The 14,289-nt window shown below is 34.8% G+C and overlaps 1 protein-coding gene across 4 annotated transcripts in view; it reads left to right on the top strand.

Annotated features, from left to right (window-relative positions):
• Positions 1 to 959: 959 nt before the first annotated feature.
• LOC143255199 (protein TANC2-like) overlaps positions 960 to 14,289 on the top strand; it is a 113,800-nt gene continuing 100,470 nt past the window's right edge. For 3 of the 4 annotated variants that reach the window (XM_076510479.1, XM_076510478.1, XM_076510473.1), the window contains exon 1: positions 960 to 1,086. The gene's annotated coding sequence lies outside the window, so the exon portion shown is untranslated. The remainder of the gene's footprint in view (positions 1,087 to 14,289) is intronic. The other variant, XM_076510477.1, reaches the window with a different exon arrangement.

Genomic DNA, 14,289 nt, shown 5'->3' with positions numbered 1-14,289 from the left:
TCCAACCACACTATGTCGGCTGTATCAATTTATGACATCGCGTTTCGCTCGATGCCAGAGCTCATTAGGACAACTTGTATTCAGCAAAGCAGTAGTGTCGAAACGCTATTTGAATAAGCCACTTTTTAAAATAACAATTATTATGGTGTGAACGCCTTTGACATAATCCACGTCTCCCAGTGGCACAGTGGTATATATGTCTGCTGACTCACTCCGCTATAAACCGAGTTTCGATACCCGTAGTGGGTAAAGTATAGATATCTCTTTGTGTAGCTTCTATGCTTAATTCTAATTAAACAGACGTATTAGGTTTATTGTATTTGTAAATACGACATTATTTATGCGGTCCCTTATAGGTTTTTTTTTGTATAAGTAGAGTGTATAATAGTATTTCAACCACACTATGTCTGTTGTATCCATCGCTGGCGACGCGACAAATATGATCGATCGTAATCACGCTTCAGCAGCCAAAAGTTTCACACCATAGTCTTCGTTCTTTGTTTCTACTCCCTGTGAAAAACAATCTGTTTGATAATTATGTATAAGTAACTTATAGTGTTTAAATTTCAGTAATGTTTATGCCAATATGAAGTTCATTAACTACAATCCAAAACTTCTATTAATTTAAACTTTTTTTTATTTATTTACGATACCCGTAAAATGTCTCTTAAGAAAAATATAACAATCAATTGATACGTTTTAAATGTATTGGAAACAGCGTTTCCCAGATTCAATATTTGAAAAACAGCGAAAGATATCCTTTCAGAGTATTTTCGTATACTCATGTACCAGTATTAACTACAAACCTTCACCGACATTACTTGATAATACACCCTGTATGAGAAAGAAGTCGCGAGTGGTCACGTTGTTGTTTGGGGCAAACACGACGCTATGGTTACGTCACAGACATGCGCATTAGCATCCTATGCGAACTGACAGGCATTGAATGAGCCTACGACCACATCTTCATTCACTCAATAGCGAGTGTGGGACCAAGTGTGGTGCATACGTTAGTTGAAATGGAATGAGGTTAACTGTACTTATGATACGGGATTTCACTTTGAAAGGATTAATCGTCAAGTAAAGGTAAGACCGTTATTTATTGATAATGTTTTCCAATCTGCCTTTACTTGAAGGCCTCAAGCACGTTATGTTTTTCATTTCTATTATTCCAGAAAATGTTTGTTAATCAAGAAGAAAAGCTTCACACGAAACACTTAAAAATGTATTTCGTGCTCTTTTTAAGTCTTTATATATTTCTCAGAATAAATCGTTATCGGGTTTTCTTGTTTTTGTTTTACTCAGCAAATATGCCAGAAAATCTTAAAGAAAAACATAACACGCATTTTCTTTCTGTTTTTCGTATTACATGTATTTGGTCCTATTATCTTGACGTAGCTCGTGTGTAAGATGTATAATGTTCTTGTGAACGTGGTTTGTATTCACTTTGAGTAGAACCTATACACTGGACAGGCGAAGTGAAATAAAAGTGTCATTGACTACTATTCAGTTTTTCACATTCTATAGCTGCACAACAGCAGATAAAATAAATAAACTTGGTATTCCGAAAATTATTTAATCTCGAGGTCTAAGGTCAAGGGAGGTCCAGTTCAATGTACGCTATGCTCAACATGTGTTATTTGGTTATACTAGTTTCGGAGAATTTCATTCCTTTTCAGTGACCCTGAATACAAATTAACCAAAGAGAGATAAGCTCGACCTATATCACACTGAAAAATATCAAACATACTGTTGGTGTGAACGTGCTTAGTATTCACTATGAGCAAAAAAATTATACAATGGAAAGGTGAAATGAAGAAAAAATGTCATTGGTCACAACTCAGTTCTTCACATTAAACAATGTTTAGAATACCAAGTTAATTTTTTATATTAACAGAACTGTTTAAAATTGTAGACCAACATAATTGAGATTCTCAAAGTTGGTATGCAAATACGTCATGGGAAGACGAAATTTACTATACTGTTTCCTTGAAGGAGGCCCGGCATGGCCAGCTGGTTAAAGCACTCGTCTCGTAATACGAGGGTCGCGGGTTCGAATCTTCGTCACACCAAATATGCTCACCCTTTCAGCCGTGGGGGCGTTATAATATGATGGTCAATCCCACTATTCGTTGGTAAAAGAGTAGCCCAAGAGTTGGCGGTTGGTGGTGATGACTAGCTGCCTTCCCTCTTGTCTTACACTGCTAAATTAGGGATGGCTAGCGTAGATAGCCTTCGTGTAGCTTTGCGCGAAATTCAAAACAAACCAAACCAATTCTAAAACGAAACTTTCCCACATATTCCGTATTCTTTCAAATCAGATTTTTGGTTTTTGTTCTTCCAAACTGCGATAGAATTTGAAGTGACGATCAAAACTAATACGTATGAAGAATAATAACATTGTTGCTACATCCTACTTCAGAGAAAACACAGTTTTTCACTTACTTTCCAACTCTTGTGTGTTCCCGGATGTATGATGTCGCGTGGTAAAATTCTTTTTCGATCCTGATGGTTACTGACCATTCTGTACGTGCAGGGTGGCGAACGCATTCCTCGTCCATTGCCGCGTCTTTTCATGTAACAATGGGGAACAGCGATTATACGTTTGTATGGAGGTCACTGTTCATCAGTAAATAGTCGTGGCATTCATGGTGAGGATTGGGTAACTGATCACGCCTGTATAATGTCGTGTCTAACAAAACTTATCCATCTACGAATTTTTGGAAGAGAAAATTACGTTTACGGCGTTTCTCGGTAAACAGGCTACTTTTTTATTTTTGTAAATACAAAATCCAGAATTTATAAAGGTGGTTAATGTGAAAGTATAGTTATAGTGCAGTATTTACTGTGAAGCCATTGCTCAACCTGGTAAAACGTATTACGTGACAGTCTTAAAACATGTGAGACATTAATGTGTTTTGTTTTGTCAAAGCTGAGTGTATCACACTGTTTGATGAAGTTTCTTGTCGTGATGCAATATTTAGAAGACTAGCGATTTAAAAACTTACTTTACCTACCAAATAAATATACAGAAATAACGAAGCTTAATAGTTATGAAAAATATCACGTTCTATAACTTAGCTAATATAATATTACCTTAACAATGAGAATTAATGTACTGAGAACATTTCACACTAGATACGTTTATTTGCTCACACATTTCATCTGTTACTAACTGCGCTTATGAACTGACCTAAAACACTTTATCCAGTGACGTAAGATCACCTATTTCAAGAATTTAACCAATCAAAACACCCGTATACTTAAAGTATGGTTTTTGCTGTACTAACCAATTAATACAGGAGATGGATGAGTATTGTGGAATAAACAAACTTCACACTTCGTATTTAGCGTATTATACAGCGACTGTTTCCGACAGTTGTAAAGCTGTAATGAATATTAAGTCAGTAACTGAAATAGATTTGAAACTTTGGCTGTGTAGAGAAAAGTGTAATAGTAGTAGGAAGTGCTTTTAGTGTACATATAAATAAATATATATAAAAATATATGTATATATATATATATTTATGTGTATTTTGATAAGAAAAATATAATCTTGTAATACATTATGAAGGGTGTAAACAAACCCGCAGCGTGGAGTAACGCTGACCTGTTTAGAAGTCATACAGACAAGTTGCGATAAAAAAAAAAGCCTCAAGCATATTGAATAGGAAATCGATGCTAAACCTAAACAGCCTAACCTGTTGCATTATGTTGTCACTAATTGAAATCAGACTAGGGTTGGAACGGTTGGTGGTCTCTTTCTTATTTAGTGTACTCAGAATTGCCGCTAGGTGAAGCTTAGAAACATGTATTTCCCGCTTCCCAGTGTGTCCATTTTCGATGTTTTTCTGCTCTCACTATCGTGGTTAACTGCTACGAAACAGCCTTGTTCTATCTCTTTACCTTATCCTCGAAACAGGACATTCACTCCGTTTGAAAAGAACATATTTTGATATAAATGGTTGTAAACAAGCAACCCCCAGCCCATTACGGATTACTGGTTATTATTGTTGTCGTTCATATACTTAGCATTGTAGAAATAATTTAAAAAACAAATTAAGTGAAATATGTTTCTGTCCTATAAGTTTCGATACTGCTTGATAGTAAATTCAAAACAACTATCCAGAGATAGCAAGTTAATCTTTGAAAGAAGGACATGTACTAAAGCTAAATATACACAATACCATATATACACCAATTTAAGATTTAAACCTACAATAATGGAACAACGCCAAATGTTTGTTATTTTTAATTTTGCGCAAAGCTACTGGAGAGCTATCTATGTTAGCCGTCCCTAATTTAGCAGTGTAAGACTAGAGGGAAGGCAGCTAGTCATCACCACCCACCACCAATTCTTGGGCTATTCTTTTACCAACGAACTGTAGGATTGGCCGTAAGATTATAGCGCTCCCACGGCTGAAAGGATGAGTATGTTTGATGAGACAGAAACTCGAACCCGCGACCCTCAGATTACGAGTCAAGCTTCTTAACCATCTGGGCATACCGGGCCACATCACATGTATATAAATATAGCACTGGACTGAAAAGGTTTGTTTTTTAGAGCAAAGTCACATTCAGCTATCTGTTGTCTACCGTGAGAAAACGAATGCTGATGCAAGTCTATAAGCCTATTGCTGTCCTACTGAAGAGGACCCAATGAACCTTCATACCAATTTTGGTGAACATCAATACACAACTTGCGAAATAGTTATATGGACATACAACGGATAGTACTGTTGCATTTATAATTATTTACACACATGTCGGCCCGGCATTTTACCAACTATTCGTTGATAAAAGAGAAGCCCAATAGTTGGCGGTGGGTGATGATGACTAGCTGCCTTTCCTCTAGCCTTACACTGCTAAATTAGGGACGGCTAGCGCAGATAGCCTTCGAATAGTTTTGCGCGAAATTCAAAACAAACACACAAGTCACGTAGTTCTGATTTCTTTTAAATTTCAGCCTCGAAACACATCGAGATTTAGCTTGGAATCGTACGTAGTGTAAAATTACCAAACAGGTTTATGTCTGGACTGATTGTCGCCTCGTTAGTATACATTACGTTTTGCGCGTTATTAGGAAGGTAATATTGCATTTGTAATATAATAATAATAATTTAGCTTTTGTAAATACAAAAATAGTCCTTATTGCAATTTTAAACGTTATCAAATTTTTTTAATAAATGCGACTAGTAACTTTCAAACGTTTAATAAAGTTAACCAAATAAAATAAAAATAAGATTTTGCCCATAATTGTAACAAGTGCTTTTATATTACCTGAAAGATTTATTGAAATACACCTGTTGAATGGTAGTCAATAGGCTTAGCAAGAAACAATATCAAGCAATGTCCTTACGTTACTCAGCTTAAGAGCTTATCTGGTAAGCTGGATTTCGCCTGATAAAGGATCGCATGACATTAGAGAATGTATTACTAAACGTAATACGAACAATCGCCTGAGAAAACCCGCTTGCATACAAATATGGTTAGTCGTGCAGAAAATATCTAGAACTAGATATACACCAGTGAAGCTAAATCTAATCAACACACGTTTTTAACTTACCTCTTGAATTTCCTAAACGATTCGTATCACACAGTTAATGCATATAAACACTTGCAGGTAATGTGATGAACATAAAGCAAATAGAAAAATAATATATGTATTTGAATGGAAAAAATTGAGCTACAGAGGCCGCTTTTAATCAAAGTTACTCTGTAGATTATTTTTGTATTTTCAATAATGATGAAAACTGAAACAATTCAACTTCAAAAACCCTTAACTCTCAGCATCATGTTATAATACTCAAAAATAACAAAATAAAATAAACAACATCTTAGAATTCGGCTTTTAATATATCTGGATAATGTAATTAATGTAGAAGTTGAAAACGACTTGTTTGTAAAAAAGTTTGTTCTGTTTACAAGATAGTTATTAACTTTCAGTTGTTACCCGGATACTAATATAAGTCGTATATAGGTAATTAATTCACTTTTACAGAACTTAAGTTTTTAATTAAAATATGTGTCAGTGTACTTTAATTTTACCTTTTGGAATTCGTCGGTCTTGACATGTCATTAGCTTTTTTGATTAGCAGTCGACCGTGACACATAAAACTCGTGTTATATTTTATATACATCACCTTGTAAAATTAATTGTTAAAAGCATAATTATCCATATGTGATCTTTACTTGCATATTCCTAATCATAATATGAAAAATCAATGAGCTAAGCCTTTAGAGTTTTTCTTTTAATTATTATTTCACGAGGTCTTTCTAGGGAAATCTGGCGCAGATAGCCTAGTTGCTTTGCGCCATAAAACACCAAACCAACCAACCAAACCAATCTACGGAAACCAATGTCAAGGGCAACTCATGGTCTGTCTACCTACGTTTTCTACATCTAGATGCGTAGGTAGCTGGAAAAGTTACAAGGCCTGTTTACTTTATGGATAGAGGGGTAGTAGAGCACGTAGGCATTTCCTGACAGGTCTGACACTGAAATTGAAGCTCTAGGCTCGAGAATCAACATTTTACTAATTCACTGTTAATCTTACTTAAACTAATAAGCGGATTTTAGGCTTAGCAAAACTCATGACTGATTGTTTCACGTCCACCATCTACAGAACGTTCATATTTTATAAGATAAAACACATTTTTACCATAATTTTATATTAATAAAGATAGACTCTTTAAACCCTTTTCACACATAATCATTTTTACTCACATTTTGCGAACTTCAGTCACAATTTACTAAGAAAGAAGTTTTTAAAGGGAAATCATGCGCATCATAGATATTGTATACTTTATCAAAAACAGATATATATTTTGAAAATTATAAACAATAAAACAAAACTGGTTATTCGTGGCGTCCCCTCCTCCTCGTATTTCATAATACTAGGTTTTGACCATCCTGAACACGCACACACACCTTAATATCTATAAGTACGGTAAAGTTTAACTCTAAGTGAAAGTTGCACTTAATTAAAGCTTAACTAATGATAGGCCTAGGACAAGTAGACTTAAAGATTTCGGTGTCTACGATTTGAATTATTTTTATTATTTTAGAAATCCTGTGTTTGAAGAAGTACTATTGCAATAAAGAATCTAAGTTGACAAAAAATGTTTAATAGGTTTCTACTAGTATGTATATAAGTTATAAATGTTTGAGCCAGAGCAGCGTGAGTGTGTTTTAGACCTAGTGTTAATAAAACACTGGTCAAATATTGTAATGTGTGCAGTGCTTTTTTGTTTCTTTCTAATTTATTTCACAAAAACAGGAAGAGTTTCTATGCCATGAGTTGCCATCTGTTGTTAAATTTTGGTGCCTTTGAAAGGGTACTATTTGTCAATTTTGCTTTGATGTTTTTAGTTAGAGTTATTTTGTGACGTCCGTATTAAAAACGATCTAGGGCGTAATAGAATGAAATGTAACTTGTGATTCGTTTGAACTAACTCTTGAAATTTTGAAGTATGTGGTCCACTAAAAATGATCAGTAGAATTTTTTTTCATTACTCAGATAAAATTTAATTTTTGTTGAGTATGCTTTACACCATTATAATTAGCCTTAAAATAAATCCGCAGCTAACATTGCAATGAACGGAGTCACGGATTCTAAACCCAGTTGAATTTTCATTTCTTTAGAGTAACTAATCTATATAAATAATACGTTTGCGTTTGTTTGTCCAGAAGGTTCTTTGTCCGAGGAATCCCGATGGCATATTGAATTTTCACTTCAGAATCACTTTACTATTGTTTTTTTTTTTTTTTGCTCAGTCAAACATTTCAATCCAACGAATATAGTAAGTTCACTATTGCACAATACAGTTGTCATCACGTGACGAGTGGCTCGATTTGAATTTTAGTTTGTTTATGTGCAAAGTATTTCACACAGATAACATTTAACCTGCATGTAGTCTCCTAAAAAAAATGACCATTATACTAAATACAATTTGTATGGGTTTTCTCGACTTATTTAAGTCTAAAATACCCTTGTGTCATTCATTCAAAACCGTGTGCTTATCACTTAGTCAACACGCATTCAGACGTTTCTGCATAATCAGCTAAATTTGTCTTCATTACAACTTTATATTTACTTTACTGTGCAATAATTTAGCTTAGGTTAATTTCATAGACTGCTATAAACACCTTTTATCTACTTTTTTCTCTGCTATAGGTTATAGCAGTCGTTCTTGTGAGGTTCTTCGTTTCAACAGGTAAAACAATTCTACACAAAATGCCTATAATTGTTTTATTCTCTATGCACTATTATAAATATCATTACTTTGCATTATTGTTTATTTCACGGGTAGTTTTATTAATTAAAGTTACGTATGCATAGTTTTACTAAATAAACTTACGTCTCTGTGAGTTTGTTTCTCTGACCAAGTAAACTGTTTTTCAAATAAACCAGGATCTATCTATCTAAAACATAATGTCAGCAAGAAAGTGAAGCTTAAATGGCGTACATGATAATAATTGGAAAATACCAGCGAAGAGCATGGAAACTACATCAAATGTTTAGTGGGCCGCGGTTAGTATATTTTAATAAGTCTATAAGATATTAAAGTTGTATCTTTCGTTTGTTTATTTGTTTTGAATTTCGCGCAAAGCTACACGAGAGATATCTGCGCTAGCCGTCTCTCATTTAAAAGTGTAAGACTAAGGGAAAGGTATCTAGTCATCACAACACACCGCAAACTCTTGGACTACTCTTTTACTCACGAATAGTGGGATTGACTATCATATTATAACGCCTTCATGGCTGAAATGGCGAGCATGTTTGGTGTTGTGGGAATTCGAACTCGCCAATTGCGAGTCGAGAGCCCTAACCATCTAGCCATGCCGGAGCAGTTGAATCTTTATCAAACAATTATGTCTAGGTGAGAGTATACAATACAATAATATTTTCTATTTGCTATAGAGTGTCATGTAAATTTGTGTCTTCGTGATTATTTAATTCTCCAACCGGAACTTGGTCAGTGTGAAATTTCGTGAAAGATCTATTTTTTTATATATTTCTTAGCTGGCTTGTTAGATTATTTTAAAATATTGAGATGGGATTCATATATTGTAATTACTTCTTTAAGCCTACTAAAGGCACTAGACACAGGATTTTTCTTTTTATATATTATGATAATTACCCACTACCTCATCGAAAACTTTTTTTTTATATTATACATTAAAATACACTATATTTTTCTAGCAATTTATAATAATAAATTTCAAACAGTCATCCAGCAGAGGACGCTGGAACATGTGAATATATAAATCAAATTTGTTTGTTCACTGGTTCACCAAAACTTAATAGTTTGGAATACGTCGTAGTGTTTTGTAAGTCTTGATAAAAGCTACTAGCAGGAGGGATACAGTACTGGCTCAATCGTTACATCTTTTAGGCTTTAATACACGCTATTAAACAATATTTTACAATTTTTACACAACATCATATTATATGAGAACAATATGGAAAACTGAGTTTTCTGTTATAAAGGTTGCATAAGTTTCTAAGCCATTCGACATAGTAGACTCTTTAAAACAAATATATCTCGTTCAACATACGTGGTCCCTCGGTGGAACACTAGGAAACATACGGATTCACAAAGCTAAAATTCGGGGTTCCTTTCCCTGTGGTGGACACAGCAGATAGTCTAATATGGCTTTACATTCTCAACACCACAGCATTTAACACATTTCGAATGTGACAGATACGAATATCACATTTAGTATGACGTATAAATAGCGTTTTTAAATATCTTTCAGAGAATATTATGCCAAGATACAAGTTAGATGCATATTCGAAAATATTTCTCTAATAAAACAGCGTATCTGCGAGCACCGAATGACATGTTTTTAGAAGTAAGTTTATGATGTTTAGTTTATTTTACCTTTGGCTGTGTTCACTGGCACAGCAGTAAACTCGAGAGCTTATAACGTTAAAATCGGGCGTTTAATCCTTTCGTACGCAGATAGCCCATTGTGCATCAAAAACAATCTCATATAATTAGGCCCCGGCATGGCCAAGTGGTTAAGGCACTCAACTCGCAATCTAAAGGTTGCGGGTTCGAATTCCCGTCACACCAAACATGCTTACCTTTTCAGCCGTCAGGGCGTTATAATGTGACGGTCAATCCCACTATTCGTTGGGAAAATAGTAGTCCAAGAGTTGGAGGAGGGTGGTGATGACTAGCTGCCTTTCCTCTAATCTTACTCTGCTTAATTATGGATGGCTAGCGCAGATAGCCCTCGTGTAGCTTTACGCGAAATTCCAAAACAAATATTCTTATGAGAATCTTGAGCCCGGTAACTTAAACGTAGGGTCGTAAAGTGTATGAAAAAATAGTTTGGATAAAACCGTGTATTCAGATGAATAATGAACATAAAGCTCAGACTGAAAAACTTGTGTTCTATTTTACAACCTACATACGTTTGCTTTAACCACTTGTAACAGCGTACGAATAAATTACTTTTTATGTTCATTATCTATATGGATCGGGTCACACTGTTTTTATTCACTTGAAAGGGCCTAGTGAAATGTCTGCATTGTATGTATTGTGTTTGACGTTAGAAGCATACGAGCTTATAGATTTGGGATGTATGATTCGATATAATAATAATAATCTGGCTTCAATGACGATTGTCGATAGTGTAAAAACCTAGAGTTACGTACCAACTTAAACAGAAAATCAGTATAAGATAACTGGTAGAAATTACTTTAAATAGCCGACTAGAATATCTAAATTGTGGAGCTGTTAATATTTTGAGTTTCTGTTGGATATAGAAGAATGTTTAGTGCAAGCGTTGTTCTTTAATTTATTTTGTGACTTAATATTTAACGATAGTTTAGTTCTTAAGATAAGACTGTTGAAGCTGGGTTATTTTGAAAGCGTTAGTTGTAGCAAATTTTCTTGAGCAACTCTGTACGAATCGTACGTTGTATTTGCAAGTGTATTGTTGTCTAGGCTTCACTAATGTACACGTCACGTTGCTCAAATCTTCGGTACTTTTTTCGTTATCTTAAGTGAATATTGTTACTTTACAGTGTCGCTTGCACAGCTCAGAGAAAATTCGAGGTCTCAGTTGAGCAATGAATAAAGAAAGGCGACCAAGTGCGTACAAATAACATAAAATTATATCAAGAAAAGTTCAGTCGGTAAATTAGTTAGCAAAAGCAAACGAGAAGTTAGCCAGTGTGTGAGTGATTAGTCGTAATGGACGATATTTTAAAGTGAGTTTTGTAGTTTAATAGAGATAAGGAGAATAATTTGTCTTGCCGAAGAGTGTTCTAAAGTAATTGAACTCGCTTGTGTGGACTTTGACGAAAAGAAGACAATTATTTAATGTTCTGGATACAACTGTTGTTACTCGCGGGGTAACGTAAGTAAATTGTTCACTGATACTATTGTAATAAGAGTAGAGAAAAGTAGTTCATCTAGTCAATAGGATTCTAAAGTAATTGAGTCAGTCTAAGTGTGCTTTTAACAAGAAAAGAGAATTATTTAGAGAATATATTATTTTAAATCAACTGGAGTGTGTGCTGTCCGTTTATTGTAGGAGTTATCGCCAACAAATCACAGACACCTACTATAGAATAATTATCATCCCACACATATACATAAAACGCTGACAGTTTCCGATGGAAACAAAAGCATCAACGATAATGATATGTAATACACGTCGCAAAAAGAAACGTTTTAAATGGCTTAAAAACAAATAAATCTAAAATGATCTTATATCGTTGATCGCATATTAATCTAACAAGTTGACAAACTTTATGAAATTGTTTCTCCTAAAACAATTCAATAAAAGCTAGTAAGTTTACATCTAGTTTTTCTATAGTATGATAGTCCCAGATCCAATATTTGGTTTTGTTCCTGACCTATGGGCTACTTGTTTTGAATTTCGTGCAAAGCTACAAAAGGGCTAATTGCGTTAGTCGTCCCTAATTTAACATTGTAAGATAAGGAAGAAGACAACTAGTCATCACTACCCACTGCCAACTTTTGAGCTACTCTTTTACAAACGTATAATTGGATTGATCGTACATAATAACGCTCTCACGGCTGAAAGGCAGAGCATGTTTGGAGAGACGGAGATTCGAACCCGTGACCCTCAGATTACGAGTCGAACACTTTAACCCACCTGGACATGCCGGGCCTAAAACTTTCTTAACTGAAGACAAAATCTTCCTTACCAAATACACTAACTTTACTATCCTCACTATTAAAGTATGTAAAAGATATACATCAACAATACTAACTGCGTTAACAATCCAAAAGAAAACAATAATTTTTCTACTCTCATATAAAACAAAGCATTAGTTGTCGGTTATGTAGTTATGTAATTTTATTATTCACACCTTCCTGTCTTCGTCAACGTGTTTTTTTTTATAATATTATTTTAATATTATCGTGCCAAAATATACGTCAGACGTTACCAAGGGTTCAGAACGCTTACAGTTGTCGATTTAAATGTATTCTTTTCTACATGACATTTTTATGGTATATTTTCTGTTTTACTAGTTGATAGTAGAAAATTTTGAGGTTAAATCTTCACAAAATTAGTTCAAATTGTCGGTCATGTTTGTCAAAATTTGTTTACCCTTGTAAAGTATAAAGTTAAGCAATGAGATATCTGTGCTGTGTCATCGTAGACAACGAAACCAAATTTTTACATTAGAAATTCACCAAAGATTCATGTTAGTTAAATATTTGTTGTTGTTTTTTTATGTAGTCTATAAAGCGATTCAGTGTTCAGTAGAATTTCCTAGTTTAGATTGCGTAAGAGCACCTAATTGCATTCATACTTTAGGTTGTACATGAACACCTCATTGCACTCCTACTTTATGTTGCGTAAGAGCACCGAATAGCCCTCCTATTTTAGGTTGCATGAGCACCTAATTGCTCTCCTACTTTTCACTGATAACTTTGATAGGTTGAATGACTGTTATGGTTGTACTGACTTCAACGACAGAATCTTCAGCAATGCATGTCTGGCTTTCGACGTCACTGGTTTTGAAATACATTACACAGTACAGACCCTTCCGGCCAACAGAGGAACTAATTAAAGTCATAATTCATCGAGAATGGTTGTTAGTAAAATGCATGAATTGGAATTTAGAATTCAGTCTTTCTTTTCTAATCAGACGTATTTACCCAACGATGAGACTTGTCTTAGTTCGGCAGCCGAATGGATATTTTTGACAGTACCGTGTTCTATGTTTCATACAAAGTTTTACCTTATTCTACGGGCCTGGCATGGTCAAGCGTGTTAAGGCGTGCGACTCGTAATCTGAGGGTCGCGGGTTTGCATCCCGGTCGCGCCAAACATGCTCGCCCTTTCAGCCGTGGGGGCGTTATAATGTGACGATCAATCCCACTATTCGTTGGTAAAAGAGTAGCCCAAGAGTTGGCGGTGGGTAGTGATGACTAGCTGCCTACCCTCTAGTCTTACACTGCTAAATTAGGAACGGCTAGCGCAGATAGCCCTCGTGTAGCTTTGCGTGAAATTAAAAAAACAAAACCTTGTTCTACGTTTCATACACATTTTTTATTTTAGTTGTTATCTTAATTCCATACCTTCGGATTATTTATTTTCGAAAACTAAATGTTAACAAACGTTTTTAATCGTTTGTTCTTAATCTATATCACCCTTAAAAACTGTATTTAACAAATCGCGAACACAGCGTATTATAACTCTTAGGTCTTCCCCAAAACGTATGTATTTATCTTTTTTGCATTGTGCAAACCAACAGTTTTTTGCCTCAGTTACTAACTACCCCATTGGAAAAGCAGACCGACAGACACCATGTGGTAAAATAATGATAACAAATAAGTAAATGTTTAGTATTTTTCTTCTCTTGTATTTAGTTCTTCACTGTTTACGTTTTTCTTTTCTTTTTTCTTTGTTCAAGATGTGTCGTAAAATACGATGGTATATTACAGTCACGTTATATAATGTCCGAGGTACGATATTTTACGTGGAACATTAAGATGGGATTGTATTGTCTTGACCCGCCGTTGACAACAATTGATAGGGTATATCAAACAAACCCATTTGCAGGCATGTAGTCAGTGCTATTGTCCCAGCATCAGAGAAGATTTTTCAAATTGATAACGTTCGTTTGACGCTGACAAACCTTATGCATGTACAGAGCTGGCAGTTTGCAATGAACAACATGTGCAAGTGTCAGGAGGTTCTAATTGTAACAAACAAACTAAATCAACAGCAGGACTCAATGAGGAATGAGTATATTTCACCACCACCCCCGACATAACCATAACCTTAAT

Source organism: Tachypleus tridentatus, chromosome 7 (genome assembly GCF_004210375.1).
Source record: "Tachypleus tridentatus isolate NWPU-2018 chromosome 7, ASM421037v1, whole genome shotgun sequence".
NCBI lineage: Eukaryota > Metazoa > Arthropoda > Merostomata > Xiphosura > Limulidae > Tachypleus > Tachypleus tridentatus.
Note: the sequence above shows the minus strand (reverse complement) of the source record. Positions and strands in the feature narration are given on the sequence as shown.